Consider the following 16506-nt stretch of genomic DNA (forward strand, 5'->3'; position numbering starts at 1 on the left):
TACAGAGTTTGTTATTTTACAGCCTTAATCTGTCATGTAATGAGATACTTTTTAAGAGAAAGTGTATTTTATACTCGTAACAAGTGTATTTTATACTCGTAATAAGTGTATATAATGTTGTTCGTTTTTTTGTATAATTGTTTTTAATATTATGGTGTTTTATGCTAAGATATATGATCATATATTGAAATATGTTATAGATGTAATATAAATGTATTTAATTGTGTGTTTTACAGTCTCTCATAACTCTTTTTAGAATGGCTCGTGTATAGATTGGTCTATTGATATTATATTGTGATGTATATCAAATGTTTTAAAGAGGTGAGACTCTAATAAATTATTTGTTGTTGTTGTTGTTGTTGTTGTTATAAAACGTACTTACTGGTCTAAAGACAAATTTGATCATTGTATGTTATCTAACTCGTTTATTTAGTTTATTAACTTGACAAACAAATCTGTTGTACTACCGTTAAAAAGGGACATTGATGTGACCTACTATACAGTCGTCAAACGGCAAACCCAGACCGTAAGCTATTAAAGTCATGGTGTTTGCCACAACATCAAACGAAGAACAATTACGACAGACATGAACAAAAGACAATCACGGAATTGCAGGCTCTTGTGTGGGACAGACACATATAAATGTTGACGTTGTTAAACAACATATGAGAGCACAACACTGCCCTGACATGTCACATTGTCGCACCACAATAAGAGAAAAAAAACAGTTGAATAAGACTTGACTCTTAAGAAAAGTATTTGGCAGACAAAAGACATATAAAAGACAGAAAACAAAAAGTACAATTCTGATCACCATAACAATTTTTGGTTTGATATAAGTAACAATTCGTTCATTCGTGATCTCTTTACTTTTATTATCTTAATTACGGGATATATTTCCCTCATAAAACCCACATGATTCCTTGCTCTGCTTTAAGTGATAAACTCTGCATTTGGTAACGAGTTTTGGATTTTCAAATAGTTTGGACTCATCATTGAAGAGACATTCGTTGTTGTTATGGCCAGAAATCGCCTTTAAATTGTAGCCAACAAAAGACACAAATCAATAATAAAATTTAACAATATTTATTATACAAAAGTTTACAAGAAGTATTACACAAATATTACTGTCAACTTAACTGTCAAAATATGAGTCCAATCTTTTATCTTTGTCTGTATCCGGATATCTTTCGGAATCCAATCTGAATATTACGTTCACTACTACGGTCACAATCCAGTATGATGTTGTTTGTAGAATTAAAGTGTCAATCCAAATGCGGTGAATACTAATGTCTATCGATGTCTAAGTCTAAGTCCAAGAGTAAGTCCAAGAGTAAGTCCAAGAGTAAGTCCAAGAGTAAGTCCAAGAGTGAGTGTTTAACTTTAGTGTCTGGCATGAAGTCAGCCTCATAATAATAAAGAAACAAGTCGGCGAGTAGAGGGGCACAGTTTGTTCCCATTGGAATGCCGACAGTCTGTTGAAAAACACATCCTGCGAACGTAACAAATATGTTGTCAATCAAGAAATCAAGCATCTTGATAATATCAGTTTCAGAGAATTTTTTGTTTGAATCAGAGTGATTCTTTACAAAGTAGATTTATCCCTCCCTAAGACAAGATACTTGTATCTACGTTGGCCTTTCTTTTTTTGAAGCAAAGTAATACCAACTCTTTCAATTTGTCTTTTAGTTTGGAATGTGGAATACTTGTGTACAGAGTAGAAAAGTCAAATGTTTTAATACTGTTACAAGATGAAAGAGAGTTAGATTGTATGTACTCTAAAAGATCTTTTGAATTTTTAAGTATCCACATCTGATTCACTCCACCTCTAGAATAGGCAGTTTCACAATAACTTTGAAGCCCGTCTTTGATTGCTGATAAAATAGATGTTAATAGTTTAGAAAGAGGTTTCGTGGAGCACTTGGAAGACCCAGCAATATACCGTTGTTGGTAAGGACACTTATGTAGTTTAGGTATCCAATACAGTGATGGAAGATCCCGTTCTTCATCTTTGGTTGAAATTCCAAAGGAACATAAAACAGACCTATGATTATCCAGGATTTCCTCTTTGGTAAGTGTCGTGAGGGTATATGTTGAGTTTCCAAGTGAATTGTCAATACCTAATTCGTTTATCAAGCAGTTGATGTAGTGACTTTTACACACAAAAACGATGTTATTTGGGGCTTTATCTGCGGGGACAACAACATATTTGTCATGGAGGTTGGATAGGTGTTTTGCAACATTTGGGTCTTTAAAGATTGACGTAGCATGGGCATTAATTCTGATTTGTATCAACGACCTCACTGCCTTAATCCATTCGGAAAGAGTGTCTACGTCTTCCTTCTCGCGCTTAGCCCATTGCCTGGCATAATCCTCGACTGAATCCATCAAAATTTTAAAGTTGTATTTCCAATTGATGGATTTAGGCTCACGATATTTGGGACCTTTCGATAACACATTTCGTAGAGAAGTGTTATTAACAATGTTAAGGTCACCGGTAATAACGTGGCCAGCAGGATTATATGTGAATTTGGAACTAGCACAAGTGCAATCAGGAGGTTTAGACTTGAAGTCGTCAATATCGAGATCCTGCAAAACGCGTTTGTAATTGAAAATTTTAGTTGCAATAGGTTTGGTATAAGTATAAGAAATTATTGGTACAGACTGGTCTTTGAAATAAAGAGGTATTTTCGATTGCACTAATTTATGATGAAGGATATTGGCGAAGGAAAGATTAAGAAAAGATCTTTTCTCTTTTTCATCTTTTCCAATGCGAACTGGCTTGAAAAGTCTGTGACTTGCAATATCCGACATTATAGCTTCAAGTTTGTATTGGTTTGAATGAGGGTTTGTAACAGTGGATTCCAAACATAAATTGAACAGAGAATGAAGTTTTGAAAGGGGTAATGAATAAAGTTTCGTGCGAATGTGATGAATACCTAACGGCTTTTGTATGAATGGCAGCAAGTCATTAATAGAGACATCATGCAGAGAAGGTGATGTATAATGACGATGACCATGACTGCGTCTACGTAAAGGAGTCGAGTTGAAAATATTCATCACATTCACTGAGTTACACGAAGGACTAGATAGAATACCTATACCATCAATTTTGTCATTGCAGCCATAAGGTGTTGCAGTTCCCAATTGTCTAATCCAGTAGTCTTCTTTTTGTCTACGGAGAGTCGTTGAAAGATTAGGATTGTTAGGGCTATGGTATATCTTTTCGATAATGCGAACTGTCATAGAAACGATGGAATGATCGGGCTGATTGAAATGCTGGTATAGAATGTCGTTAGCATTAAGGTTAATGTCTTATCTATGACCGCACATACGTTTGTTGAGCCTTCCTTTTGTTTCTCCGACGTATACCAATCCGCAAAGGTTGCACTCTAATCCGTAGACGACATTTATCGATTTACAATTCAGATCATCGTAACTTCTGGTAAAATATGACTTCTTGGTCAAATTGCTAGTGAATTCAGCATCTGTAATTAAAATAGCACAAGTTTTGCAGCCTTTGGTCTCACATTTTGAAATGCGACAGTGTTGTACTGTGTCATCAAACACCAAAATGTCTTTAAGGAGAACTGAACATGGCTGTATATGTGTAATATTGCTATTGTCACTAGGACGATGATCTGAATGAGTCGTGTTTGAGATATTTGTCATGTCTGGTGATGAGGGGACACCTGCCGTATCAGACGACACCGTGTCCATGGTGACGTCTGTTTCGGACCTTTTTATACTGGGCGACGTCCGAGCCAGTTTCCTGTTTGATCTTCGTAAGTTCATGCAATTGTAGTTTTGCTACTGGGCGGATGATGTCCTCGGGGACAAAATGTCCACCAGCAGAGACATCGACCCAGTGGTAATAAAAGAGGGACGAAAGATACCAAAGGGACAGTCAAACTCATAAATCTAAAACAAACTGACAACGCCATGGCTAAAAATGAAAAAGACAAACAGAAAAACAATAGTACACACGACACAACATAGAAAACTAAAGAATAAACAACACGAACCCCACCAAAAACTAGGGGTGATCTCAGGTGCTCCGGAAGGGTAAGCAGATCCTGCTCCACATGTGGCACCCGTCGTGTTGCTTATGTGATTACAAATCCGGTATAGTCTAATTCGGTAGGTCATATTCATGAAAGGGAAGGAGATTGTAGCTACGACGTAAGGAACATACGGTTATTCCATAACGGTCAACCAACTCGTGATGGCGTCCGTAAAATTTACGAAGGGATGATTTCACCTTCACCATTTGGAACTCTTTGTTTAATAGCTTCCTTGTGAGCAGCAAACCTCTATCAAGAAAATCATGATAGGAAATGCAAGAACGGGAATATCGTAATCGTCTATCCTTGGAATCGGATAGGAATCAGATTTTGAGACTGAATTTACTTTTCTGAAATCAGTCACGAAACGAAAGGTTTTATCTGGTTTTGGCACAAGGAGACAAGGAGAGCTCCACTCATTGTTACTCGGCTCAATAATATCATTGTCAAGCATATATTTAATTTCTTTTCTCATAGCTTCAAGTTTGAGTGGATTGCGCCGGTAAGGATGTTGCTTAATTGGAGAAGCATCTCCTACATCAACATCATGACAAACAGCAGTGGTTTATTTTGGCGCATCTGGAAAAAGATTTTTGAAAGAAAATACCAAAGTTTTTATTTCTTCTCTACGATCAAAAGACAGATGTGCAAGTTTTGAGTCTAAATTTGACAAAATTTCTGAATTTTTCAATCTAACTGTCTCTTCCAGAGTTTTAGAACTAAAAGGTGGTTCAATTACATCTGGTTTGTCATGATTGTTCTCAAATTTAACCATGCCTAAAGTGGCAACTGGTTTACTCTCACATTCATTAGTACGCTCAAAATATGGTTTTAACATATTAATATGACACACTCTGTTTTGTTTGCGCCGACCTGGAGTTTTTACAATATAATTCAAATCCTTGATTTTACTCTCTATTGTATAAGGACCACAGTATTTAGCCTGTAAAGGATGTCCAGGGACTGGCAAAAATACAAGTACCTTATCACCAGGCTCAAAAACTCTATCCCTGGCATCTTTATCATACCATATTTTCATCTTGTTTTGTACATTTTTAAAGTTCTGAGCAATTTGACAAGCAGTATACAATTTTTCTTTAAATCTAGATACATAGTCTTAAAGATTCAAGTCAGTATGTTCAGTAAGCCACTTTTCCTTAATCAATTTTAACGGTCCCCTTACAGTATGGCCAAATACCAACTCAAAGGGACTAAATCCAAGGGATTCTTGAACAGCCTCTCGAACTGCAAAAAGTAGAAAGTGAACTCCATCATCCCAGTCTCTGACAAATTGAAGACAAAAAGTTCTAATCATGTTCTTCAATGTTTGATGAAAACGTTCTAAGGCACCTTGAGATTCTGGATGGTACGCACTTGATCTATACTGAGCAATCCCTAACTGGTACACGACTGCTGAAATAAACCTGACATGAAATTTGATCCCTGGTCGGACTGTATAGACTTAGGAAGTCCTACTAATGTGAAAAATTTGATGAGTGCTTTGACAATAGTAGGTGTCTTGATATGTCTTAGCGGAATAGCCTCAGGAAAGCGTGTAGATGTACACATGATCGTCAATAAATACTCATTTCCAGTTTTGGTTTTTGGTAAAGGTCCAACGCAGTCAATTAGAGCTCTGCTGAAAGGTTCGTCAAAGGCTGGAATAGGCAGAAGTGGTGCTGGAGGTATTTTCTGGTTAGGCTTGCCAACAACCTGGCATATATGACAGGATTTGCAGTATTCTGCAACATCATTTCTAAGTCTTGGCCAGTAGAAATGCTGCAAGATCTTAAGGCAAGTCTTACTTATACCTAAGTGTCCAGCCAAGGGGGTGTCATGGGCAAGACCAATAATTGTTTGCCTATAAACTTTAGGCACCACCACTTGGTATACCACTCTCCATTCCTCTTCTGGGGTAGCATCAGGAGGCCTCCACTTCCTCATTAAAATGCCGTCCTGATGAAAATAACATTCAGCCACTTTGTCTGCTTCCTCCTGTGGTTGAGCCCTCTTGAAGAGCTGAAGAACCTCAGGGTCTTTATTTTGTTCTTCCAAAAGGTTCTTTCTGTTTAATGAATGGCTGTTTATGTCTGGCCATGGCATATATACATTCTTGTTAACATTAGGTGGTCTTATTATGGCCTTTTCTGAGCTACCAGGACCATCTATGTCGGCTAGAAAAGTGTTAGAAAGGTCAATGTAATCAAACTGGTTTTCTTGCAAATCCTCATCTTGTTGTTTTCTAGCCATCGCCCTAGTGACAACACAAGCTGGATACAATTCAGCATCATCTTCAGGTAATTTAACATCCACCACTGGTTCACTGGTAACAATTGGTTCAGCAACCACTTTGTTCCTAGCTAGATCATTTCCTAGCAATAACGTAACACCCTCAACGGGGAGATTAGGACGAACACCCACAATAACTGGTCCAGTTATCAAATCTGACTTCAGATAAATACGATGGAGAGGAACATCTATACAACCTAACTCTACACCTTGTAACAAAACGGAGGCACCAACAGAAGTCTTCTCGGACAAAGGCAACACACCTTCTAACAATAAAGACTGAGAAGCTCCAGTGTCCCGTAAAATCTTAATAGGCTGAAGAGTGGTATCATCAACAATAGAAACAAACCCATCAGACATAAAGGGTTTATATTCTTCCATGTAATCACAAAAACTGGACTTAAAAGCCTGACTCGCAGGACATTCCAACGTACTGGTACTATAAGGTGTCGTACAAGCACTGGTCTTCGGCTTATTATCTCGTTCATTCTTCTTCTGGAGTCTAAAACAATCAGCCATCAGGTGGCCATTTTTCTTACAATAAGCACAAATCAGTGACTTCTTCTCAAAAGTATCAAATTTTGGACTAGACATATTATAACTGGACTGACTCTTATTCTGTGCAACAGGCTTACTATCAGTACGCTCAGTGCTTTGATTTTTGTAATTTCCACTTGAAGTATTAACATTTTGACTCTTGAAACTTCTTTTATGTGAAAGGGTATAATTATCTGAAATTACAGCTGCATCATGTATTGTCCCAACAGTTTTGTCGTCTAAATGTGTTTTTAAGTCTAAATGAACACATTGTTTGAACGTTTCTAATAACATCAATTGTCTTAGGTTATCAAAATTGTTATCTGTTTTCTTTGAAGTAAGCCATTTATCAAATAGATCTTCTTTTTCCCGAGCAAATTCCACATAGGTTTGTGAATCAAACTTTTTATAAGATCTAAATTTCTGTCTATATGCTTCTGGTACTACCTCATAAGCTTTCAAAACTTCCTGTTTCACCGTGTCATAATCGGAACTTTTTTCTGATGGAAGTGCGAAGTATATTTCAGCGGCCTTACCCTCAAAAACACTTTGTAGCATTGTAGTCCAATATGGCTTTGGCCAATTCAAACCATGAGCAATTTTCTCAAACTGTGGAAAATATTTATCGACTGTTTTTTCACAAAATCTGGGAACCAAACGTATATTTTTTGCTGCATCAAAATATTCTGATTTCGGCTGGACTTTAGTGTTGCTTTCTTCCTTGACCATTTCAATTTTCATTTTCTCCATCTCTAGCCTTTCTTTCATTTCAAGTTCTTTTAACTTCATTTCAAGTTCTTTTAATTTAAATACATCTTCTTTTTCTTTTTTATCCATTTCCAACTTTCCTCCAGTTCCAGTTCTGCCTGTTTTAATTTAAGTTCATCTTCTTTTCTTTTTTCCATCTCTTTCATTTCCAATTCTTTTAATTTAAGTTCATGTTCTAATTCAAGCTGTTTTAATTTAAAGGCGTCAATATTTTCGACCTTAAGTTCAAGAGACTCTTCACCTAAAATTTCTGCGTCAACTAATTTGTCTATAACCAAATTTTTTATAATTTGTTTTCTCATAGATACTTTAAAATCTAATTTCAGATGTTTAGCAAGCAACACTAATTCCTCTTTCTTTAAATTATCAAACCCCTCCAGGTCTGGCGTTTTCAAAAATTTACCGGCATCAAATGCCATTTTGTAGAATTTTGTTGGCTAGTTATAATAAAAATATTGAATAAATTTTGAATAAGATATTTTCGATCTCCCGGACGAGCCCCCAATTTCTGTTACGGCCAGAAATCGCCTTTAAATTGTAGCCAACAAAAGACACAAATCAATAATAAAATTTAACAATATTTATTATACAAAAGTTTACAAGAAGTATTACACAAATATTACTGTCAACTTAACTGTCAAAATATGAGTCCAATCTTTTATCTTTGTCTGTATCCGGATATCTTTCGGAATCCAATCTGAATATTACGTTCACTACTACGGTCACAATCTAGTACGATGTTGTTTGTAGAATTAAAGTGTCAATCCAAATGCGGTGAATACTAATGTCTATCGATGTCTAAGTCTAAGTCCAAGAGTAAGTCCAAGAGTAAGTCCAAGAGTGAGTGTTTAACTTTAGTGTCTGTATATATATATAGTTGTCATGGAAGATTCTAGAACAGTCTATAATGGAACATCCTAGAAAGTTACAATAGAAGTTTCTAGTAAAATGTAGAAGTTTATATAACACATCTTTTATTAGGATCATTCTGGAAAGTTCCAATCATTCTGTAATTGTTCCAGTGATTTCTTAACTGCACAGTTCTAAGATTATTCTGTAAACAACTATCAGGCCACACAACACAAATCAGGCCAACATAAATAAATACAATAATTACAATATCATAACAATGTGGAAATGCGTATCTTGTGAAGAAAATTTTGTACTGTTTATGTTAGTATTGCATTAGATCTGGAATAATTTAATGTGTCTTGTTCAGATTATACGAGAACAAAACTGAAGTCTTATTCTCAATAAGAATTACCAAATAAGCCTCTTGATAAGATCAAGCAAATATACCAGTCGAACTTGTATTAAGTTTCCACTTTTTGTTGGTGCATTCCAATTTTTAAATTGTGATTTTAGAATAAAATAGCTTTTTATGAAATTATCAATTACTTAGAATCATGCTATACAATGTTATATCGTAAATATAAAACGTTGGACAAATTAAATCCTTATATCCTTTTTTTGGGGAAAAGTTGGTTTCTGGGAGATGAGGGACAAATAATTTTGATTAAATATTGAAAAGAAAAAAAATCATTTGAATAAAAAAAAGACAAAAAAATGTCTAATTTAAAACATGAAATAAAGTTGGACATGTGTATTTTTACCAAATGGATGAGAAGAAATGACTCTGACGGAAATGTGACAGGGGAGTATAGATTCAGTATAAGGTTTGTTTCAATTTTGTCACTAATATTCACTATGTGGTTAAGGTGACACGGTGTCTTCCCTCCATCTTGGATTTTTGAAGAAAAAAAGCAGTAACAATCGGTCTAGATATTTAATGAAATGTGCAAATTTCGAGAGTATGTAATGTATGTAATTCATTTGCAAGACATTTCTTGTTGATATAGAAAATCATGTGTCTTATCATATTTTCGGCTGTATTTAACACTGAAACAAAAACCAGATATTTTTGTTTGATTATCTTTTTTTCAAATTTACCATAAAAGGGGAGGTAAGTCACATATGTGGGAGCAACTTCCGAAGCAAGGTTGTCGGCTCTCCGTACATTCCCAAAGTCCTGCGTTTATGAGCTTCTGTCCTTCCTTACCACCAGAGAATGGCTCAATGCAAAAAAGTTGGTTTCAGAAAAAAAAAACATGCCCCCTCCCCCCAAAAAATCTCAAATAGTTACTGCTTAAAAAAGCTAGATCAGCAAACGTTTCTTCAATGCAATTTAAAAAAACCTAGGTCATCCAGAAAGTTAATAAAAAGACATAAAGACATTTTATTTCACTAAAGCCCCCACATGGGGTATGTTAGTACAACATTTTTTAACAAACAATAAAAGTGTGAACATATTTACATTAGAACAACATGGTTTACAAAGGTGCAATAATAGTATATATAATTAAAGGGAAATCACACTATTGTTTATACGCATCGCTCTCGGCGCCGCTATAGTGTCGTGACTGTATTATGACGTCGCCGTTTTCGAGTCCGTCGCAAAGGTTGCTAATTTATAAAATAACGAGCCGCTCAAAGGGACGCTCCATTAAAGCAGGAAAATGATAATGAACATATCATGTTTTTTACAACTGTTATAATTAAATTAAAAGTACGTGTCCATAAGGAAGGGTCTGATTGTATTGGGGTTTACGGAATACAGAATAATGGGTAAATACTGCAGAATAAAAGGCAAAAAAAAAAGAAGAAAAGATTAGAGAATGATGAGGTGCTAAAATATAAAAAATAAAAAAATATTGGTAACACAAACTAAATATTAATAAATGAATGACCCTCTATCCAGACTCTTATGATAAAAAGAACATATCAATTCAAAACACATAATCATAATGCATAATCAACACTAAGAACGTTGGAAATTCATAGCATATTCAATATAATTTAGTACCCTCTCGAACCATTTTCTCGAAAACAAAGTCAGTAACATATACTTTTTTCGGCAGCGTATCGTCGCGATGCGGTATGTAGGGTTCAGGGTATATTTCCGGGGGGAGGGGGAGGGGGAGGAGGAGGGGAATATTTTAAATATAAAAGTTTTTGTACAATAAAATTGATTTTTAGAAAATTGAAGAATAATATAGCCTTTTTAGTGGGTTTATATGAACATGTAGATTGTTTTTAACATGTTTTATAGGCCATTTATAAGATTGACAGTCCGTATTTAGGTCCATAAATTATTGAAGTGTTTATCAACGAAGATTTTGCGCTCGATCTTTTCAATTCAATTTTATGGAAAAACGAGCAGAAATGCATATGATTTTTTTTGGACCATTGATAGATATAAACCTATGGATTCAGGAAAGGTATCACTGTAATTGATTGAAATTTTCCTTTAGACCAAAATTTGGAGACTTTGTGACATGTTCACCCCCCTTTTTTGCTATATTTTGTATCTAAGAAATGCAGATTGTTGCCATGGTTACACCCAAAAGGGATTATATTTCACCCTTATGACCATTAGAAATCAAATCTATGGAAGATTCTCTTTCTATAAGTATATACATGCATAACACACATATATAAAGCCTTCTTTGTAAGACAGGAGGGGAAAGAGGGTGTTTAAAAATTATGAGTGTCAATTTTAAGTTGTTTTCCTAACTGTGTATTGTGTATTGACCTTATTAATAGATCAAGAGTTACAGCATGTTACCGTACAGCTTCCGGAATCTGTAGTTTTTTGTTCATCAGAGTGTTGTAAATAAGAACAATGAGTTTCGACTTTCATTTTTTTCATATCACATGCAGGAAACGTCATAACTATAGTCTTCTATACTACATGTATAAATAATTCATCAAAAATTTCATTTCATATTTGTATTTATCCGCCTCAGCGGCTCAGCCTGTCGGGTTAATACAAAGCAGGGTCAAAATTAATATGTTCTAGTTCTGAATATGCATTAAACTTGCCACTGGACGTAAATTATGTTTGAAGTGCTATTTGAAATCGTTATTTATTTCACATGGGACGACAGAAATTATCAAAGTGTCGTCCATCTTTCCCAAATGTTCCTTTGACATCTTACGCCTCTTACTTTTTTTCTTTCTTTTTTTTTTTTTGGGGGGGGGGGGAGGGGGAGCATCGTATCTAGTAATCATGTCTATTGAAATATTAAACGTTAATAAAATAACGCTAGTTGAAAAACATCCAAAACTTTACATCGGTTGCTGGCTGTCGAACTCAAAGAAAATTTAGCACCGGATTATATTGTACATGTTGCTCAATCTTTCTTTAATGCTTAAACTTTGTTCAGGCTAACGGCTAACATAATTTTGGCACAAAAATAAATCATATTATGTTGTATTTCTTCAAACTGTCGTTAACGCACTGTAGGACCAGCAAGTTATAAATAAGGCCGCTATAGACGTCAAATAATCTGGGAATATCAAACACTATGCCTAGTTTTATATTTTAGTACTATTGGTTAACTACAACAACAATAAAATGCTTCACTGAGAGCAGCCTGATACGCCTGCAGATGTTGAACCATGAACAGTTTGGGTATGTTTGGACACAATATTCAAGCTTGATACTGTCTGAGTTTGGATTGTGATCATCAAATTTTTGACATAATATAGGTTTCTTGCACAAAATATATGTGGTCAAAGGTCTTAAAAAACTATTGTGCACAATATGACACCCTCCCCCTCTTTCCTCCCCTCTTAGAGTAATTACCCTAAAACTCAATCCCAGCCTTCCCTTTGTGGTATGAAACTTGTAGTGCATTTCTAGATAGATCCATACACTTAAACACAAGTAATTGTCAAATAGTAAAACTAGTAAAATGCTTGTTTTTGGCCCCTAATTCCTGAACGTTTGGAGCAATTACATGTACCCCAAACTCAGTTTCAGCCTTTCATTTGTGATATGAAATCGTGTGGTACAATTTCAGAGAGATTCATTACTTCTCAATGTCATATTGGACATTTATGAAAATCAAAACGGAATTTACATCAACAGATATAAATAATTCATCAAAGTTGTATGATAATTGGTGAACGCATTTTAGAGGTAACATACAAAAACTTGAAAATACCCCCTTTTTTAATGAATAAAATCCCATATCTCGGAAACGTAAAATCAAAATCTATAAAGTTCTATAGGGAGCTTACATCAATAGATATGAACAATTCACCAAAGTTTCATGAGAACTGCTGAAAGCAATATTGAGTTTTTGTCCGAAAACGGAAAAATCCCCCTTTTATAATGAATGGAACCCTATAACTCGGAAACATATAATCTAAAATTCATAAAAAACGAAAGGGAGCTCACGTCAATAGATATAAACAATTCACCAAAGTTTTATGTCAATTGGTTAAAGCGTCCGACATGATGACGGCGGACGGACAGACGGACAACGAAATACAATAATACGTCCTGTAAACAAACGTAGTATACATTTGGCTTTAAAAGTCTACATCAATAGAAATATTTAACACACACACACATGTGTTTATGTAGAGTTACATGTCTTAAGAGTACTGCTAAGTAGTAACCAACACATTAATGGTCCGTCTAGTGAAAGAATATTCCACTCCTATAGACAAATGTTTTGTGCTGATGTTTATGTAATATTTGCCACTGAAAGTTTTGCAAAATTCAAGAAAACAATGGAGAAAAAAAACCCAAAAACAAGTAATAATAGTTCCGATGTAGGTTCGTGTTCAGATCACTCAATGTGATCACTTGGCTTTAGACAATGATACAGTGAGAATGTTGGATTCCGACCATGGCTGAAAAGGTCAACCAGTGTTTTTAATACAAAGGTAGCTGATTAGCTCTTGATTCTTTGGTTCTTTTGAGAGAGAAAAAATTGCCAATATGATATAGCAGAGAGTGCTTAAATTGGCACACAGATTCAATCAGTTATTTTCAAATTAACTATCATTAATCAGTATTGGCCAACAAAAGTACATATACCGTAATAAAAGATAAATATAATAAAAGAATATACATTTAAAGAAAAAGAGGTGCACCCACAGAAAATAGAAACTGCAATCTTACTCTTAATTTCATCTGATCTCAAAATTTTAACTCTTACCAGAACTTTTACTCTATCTTACAGTATAACTCGGAATTTCTAAGTTTAATTCGAGCTTTGACTAGAACTCGTACTGGAATAAATGTTCGAAATCAAAATAAAACTCGAACTTTAACTCAAAATTTCACTGAAAGTCGAACTTACGTTGGTGCGATTATGGAGCGTTATGTAATTACGGAAATGTTAACCAATTTTAAATTTCTTCCGAAAATGGTGTCGTTAAGGGCTTTTTTAAAAAGTGCCGAGTTTGTGGCTTTTTAAAACGGCATTTTAGGTTTTATCTTCCCCGTGCGAATGGACAAGTTAGTGAATTTATTCTGTTTGTAGTCTTAATGGAACGTGCTACTTTTCAGCCCGGATACCCTCAGTATTCCGAAGTAGAAGATTCTAAATCTGTAAATCCGGATCCGTAAATTATTTTAAATACGGCATGAGGCAGACATACGTTTTCCCTATACAACAAATGCAATTTAAAAATTCAGATGACTTCAACTTATGTTAAAACGTTTCTATAGATTGATAAAAATGTCCATTAATAATCGAAATACCTTGAAAAAATGTTATTATAGTTTGAAGTGAAAAGGTTTAAGTCAACCCAATAGTTCCCAGCATTGCAAGAAATGCTCCTATGTTAGCAACGTCGTTCTCTGAGCGTTAGTTATAAAGTTCCCGCCAAAAATCGATAATAAGATTATTTCCGTTTTAGCGGATTTAAAACATCGGTGACCCCCCTTTTTTTTATTTATGCTTTTAAAATCTCGCCTGAAGCTGCAACTTCTGCAAAAGTTTGAAGGAGAAAACATTAGTAGATTTTTTTTATTTCAAGAAAAATCTATAATAAATAGGAATTAAAAATGGCGGGAATTGTTCAAAGGCCTTGAAAAATAAGGAAACTGAGAAAAATAAATGTGCATAAGGTAGAAGTTACAATTGAATGTGTTAGTTATACCAGTTATAGATCGTTTTTCAATAATGTCGCCTTCAATTAGCAACTTAAAGCGCTATTTCTATATTTCGGTATAACGCGATTCTTTACTTTTTGATGACGTCATATCTCGAAAACAACATCGGTGACCCCAATTTTGTTTCCGCCTAAAATGTTGTTATAAGTATGATCTGTCTGCATGCAAAATTTCAATAAATTATTATTAGTAGTATAAATAGTGTGATTTCCCTTTAATGCAGATATTTGACAGGAAGTACAAATTATAGTAACATGATTTTAAAAGCACATGTATTAAAAGAGGGTGGTAAAGGGGGGTGCTTGCACGAAAAAAACGTGAAATAAGACATAATTTCACGTTGAACGTGAAATAATTTCTGTAATGAACGTTGCACGAGAAATAAATACCTTCTTTTGCACCTTTTGTGACTGAGTCACTGTCTTCTTGTATATATAAACTCTTTGTTCTACTTGATATTCCCGATTTAGTATACACATTTATGATATAATTGGTTTACGGCTTTTAAAAAAGTACTTCTTGACGATCCCTGCAAAGTGTTTGAATTTTATTTGAAAAATACCGAGCACGCATAATAAGAATGAAAATCACGATGCACGTAAAATTAAACAAGCAGAACACGTTGAACGAGGCACCCGTCCTGCACGACTGAACGTCAAATAAAAAAGTAAAAACACGTTGAACGTGAAATAAAAAACGGCGATCACGTTGCATGAAAATAACCCTTTACCAGTCCACCCTCTTAAAAGGTTTTAATAACACTTTTGCAAAATTTTGCTATTCCAGTAAGTGTAAATACATCTGATGTATTCATCAATTCTTTAAATTTTAAAACATTTGGGTTATTACATATATTTAAAGGTAAAAATTTAGCTCTTACATTGTTGAAAAAGGTACATTTGAATAAGTAATGAAACTCATCACCAAGTTCATTAGCATTACAAAGATTACAATGTCTTTCAGTTCTATCAATATTTAAAAATCTGCCCGTTTCAATGGGCAATTTATTACTAAGGCAACGGAATTTACATAATTTATACATTCTTAGATCAGATGGTAACACCGATAAATATTTCTCAAAACAAAAATCAGATTTGTATATTCTGTAATTAAGACATTTTGCAGAATTAATAACATTATTACTCCAGTTCAACATAAATTTATCACTTAAACATTTCTTGACATTCTTACTAATATTATCAGATTTAGCAGTTATTTCAGTGATCTCCCACATCAAATTAAATCCACATTCATATAAAGTATTTTTAATTTCTAACAACCATTTAGAGTGATAGATACCCCGTTTACTAAGCTGATACAATATAGAATACAGTGTATATGATTGTTTTTCTCTTTTACCACACATGATACGTTGCCAGAAACCAACCATTCTAGATTTAATAAGAATAACATTCTTGGTTGTGATTCATCGGTATAAAACATTTTGGGGTAATTGGTTGTACTGGGACATTTGTTTCGTATAATAATCATTTGAAAACAACATACATTTATAATTCAGTGGTCATTCTACACTTTTAAATTAATTTATAACATTGACATATCAATTCAATATATTAAATCAAAAACATTAGTAAAGCTACCATCTCATTTTCAAGCCGCAGCACCGCAATACTTCGTGTACTTCCGGTGAAAAAGTGTTGACAGTTGACATATGCACTTCGCACCGTCTGTATAAGTCATTAGGTAGAAAATTACCGAAACTGAATGGGATACAATTCTGAATTTTAAGGTGAGTATTTTGCGATTTATCTTTATCTATGGTATACCGTTATATGTCTTTTTTTCTTTTAATTCAGACGATAAATCTATTTTACGACCATGACAACCAAACTTTATTTCGATTCTACATCG

At 34.4% G+C, this 16506-nt stretch overlaps 1 protein-coding gene across 4 annotated transcripts in view; it reads left to right on the plus strand.

Annotated features, from left to right (window-relative positions):
* The first annotated feature begins 16260 nt into the window (after positions 1 to 16260).
* The window catches only part of LOC139522985 (calcium-transporting ATPase type 2C member 1-like), a 48752-nt gene continuing 48506 nt past the window's right edge, over positions 16261 to 16506 (plus strand). For all 4 annotated transcript variants that reach the window (XM_071316680.1, XM_071316682.1, XM_071316681.1 and 1 more), the window contains exon 1: positions 16261 to 16384. The gene's annotated coding sequence lies outside the window, so the exon portion shown is untranslated. The remainder of the gene's footprint in view (positions 16385 to 16506) is intronic.

Source organism: Mytilus edulis, chromosome 5 (genome assembly GCF_963676685.1).
Source record: "Mytilus edulis chromosome 5, xbMytEdul2.2, whole genome shotgun sequence".
Lineage (NCBI taxonomy): Eukaryota > Metazoa > Mollusca > Bivalvia > Mytilida > Mytilidae > Mytilus > Mytilus edulis.